A 2426-nucleotide genomic window follows, 5' to 3' on the forward strand; every position below is an offset into this window, starting at 1 on the left:
GCCTTTCGCCTGAGGGTCCAGAAGGAACCACCCAAAGGCCGTTACATTATCCACCGAAATGCTCTGACTGCAAGTAACGGAAAACCCAGCTCGAACGGGCTTTGTCACGCGACGAGAAGTCTGGGGGCCGCGCAGGTCTCAGCCCGGCTCTGGCTACAGCCCCTGGGAGGCCAGAGGTGGCGTTCTTCCCAGGCCAGATCTGGACGCCGCCTCCAGGCACGACGAAGGCTTTTTTCCCCGGAAGGCTTAGGGGGTGTCCTTTCACGTGTCGCTGGCCAGAACGAGGGGACTGTCTCCTGACTCTAACTCGGTCACTAGAAAGGGCCCAGGATGCGCCAGCTGGGACAGAAGGGACATTGGGGACCGTGCTCAGGGAGCGCGCTTTCAGCGGCACGTGACCAGATGCCACGAGAAGGGGCGCTGTCATCTCACGAACGCGCAGGTGTGGATGTGGGCGGCGCAGGCTGGCTCGTCGGTGGCATCAGCAGGACCCCAGGCCTTTCCCTCCCTCACTGCGCCATCCTCCGTGTGCCCCCCGGGGGCGCAGAACGTGCGCCACAGCCACACTCACAGCGGCGTGCAAGGGCGGGGGGGCTCCCCACACGCCTCACTCTTTCATTGAGAGGGGGCACCTGGGGGGCCCCGGGGCTTCTCGTAGCCAGGCAGGGGTGTCCTCAGTCTGCAGACTGGGGTGAGAGCTCCTGGTGGATGATTTATTACTGAGGGGGGCTCCTGGGACGACCTGGGACAGGAAAGCGGGAAGAACCAGGCGAAGGGGCAGCTCCAGGCTGTCTTGGCCTCAGCCCGGCCCCACGGGGAGCTCGGGGCAGCAGTGGCTCTGTAGTTTGTCCTGTCTTGAGCAAGGGCCTGGGCTTTTGTGCCAGGGGGTGTCGAGTCCAGGCGGGGAGGTGAGGAGGCTCCAGCAGCACAGAGTCAGGGTCGGGTTTCCCTGCACTGGGAAAGCAAGGAGCTGGGTGTCCGGCCTCCTGTTGGGGGCAGCCACCCCCATTGAGAGCAAGTCGGGGAGCATGGGTAGGTGACAGCATCGCTTCATGACTGAGCCACCAGATGAACCGCCACAAGTGACGCGGCCAGGGCAGGAGGAAGCAGGAGGCCACGCCAGACTGAATCCTCGTTCCCATCTTCCCATCCCCTGGGGGCTCCCTGGGTACCCCCCTTCCTCGCTCTGCGCCCTCAGCTCCTTCCCGCTGAGGGCCAGCAGAACTCAAGATGTTCCCACCAGAAAGGGAAGCTCTGTGGACACTGCCCGGGAGCCTCGAGGGGTGGGCTGGGGGCCGAGGTGCCCTTGACCTCCGTCTTTGCTGGGCGCCCAGGACTAATGCAAGGTTGCAGATGGGCTGCTGGCCACGGTCTGTTAGCTCCCTTCAATTCTCTCTGCAGAATTAAAGGGAAAGGTTATTAATACGGGGTGGCTGGTAATAAGCTAATTATGTGCTGGCGGATCAGGGGCGTGAGGGGGGGCCACGTGGGTGCCCGGCCTTCATCTGAGCGAGCGGTTCTGAACGATTATGAATGTGACAAAGCCGTCACCGGCTTGCTGTGCCACGGAGCTGTTATTTACTTGGCAGATTTGCCCGGACACAATTACCCAGACAGATACCCCTGAACCCCGGGGCCCTGAATGCTTTCTTCCATCCTAAGGCGTGTGACGTCCCGCCAGGGAGTGCAGAAGATGCCGGCGCCCGAGGAGGCCGAATGCTGAGCTTGTCTCCTCTTTCCTTGACTCAGTAACCTTGGCAGCGAGGCCGGGAATTTGCTTTCTCTGCGCTGATGGACGGGCCTTTGGCTGGCCTCACCGCGGGCTGGCAGGCTGTCGTCAGAGCGCCTCGCGGGGGCCGCGTGGGAGGGGAGATTCAGGACAGAGAATGCACAGGCCAGAGCGCGGGGGAGGGGAAGGGAGGGTCAAGGCTGTAGGTTCGAGTCCCCCCAGGGCCCGTGGCTGTGACTCCTGGCTCCCACGCCGGCAGAGGGAGGGTGGAAGGCATGCACGACTCACACAGTGCCCCCAACACAGAAGCCGGATGACTTTCCAGATGACACTGACGCTGACCAGCACGTCCCGGTTGGTCTGGGACTTTCTGGATTGTAGCATCAAAGGTCCCCTGTCCTTGGAAACCTGTCTGTCCTGGACAGACTGGGACAGTTGGTCACCCTATTTTAGACCCCTCCTAAGCAAGAGAGTGCACGGAGGTGAAGGGCATGACCCCCCAGGGGTCACACAGACCAGCGGCTGAATCTTGCTCTCACCACTGATCCTGTGACACTGGGGACAAGGGACCCTCCTAGGCATGAGTCTCCTTCCCGAAAAGCGGGAATAAAAATGATCTCCCAGGATCACTGCGGGCAGCAATCACTCGGGTGGGGGATGGGGTGCGGTCTCAGAGGTATCGCAGGTTGTTGTGGGG

Source organism: Pteropus medius, unplaced genomic scaffold (genome assembly GCF_902729225.1).
Source record: "Pteropus medius unplaced genomic scaffold, Ma_sr-lr_union100, whole genome shotgun sequence".
Classification (NCBI taxonomy): Eukaryota; Metazoa; Chordata; class Mammalia; order Chiroptera; family Pteropodidae; genus Pteropus; species Pteropus medius.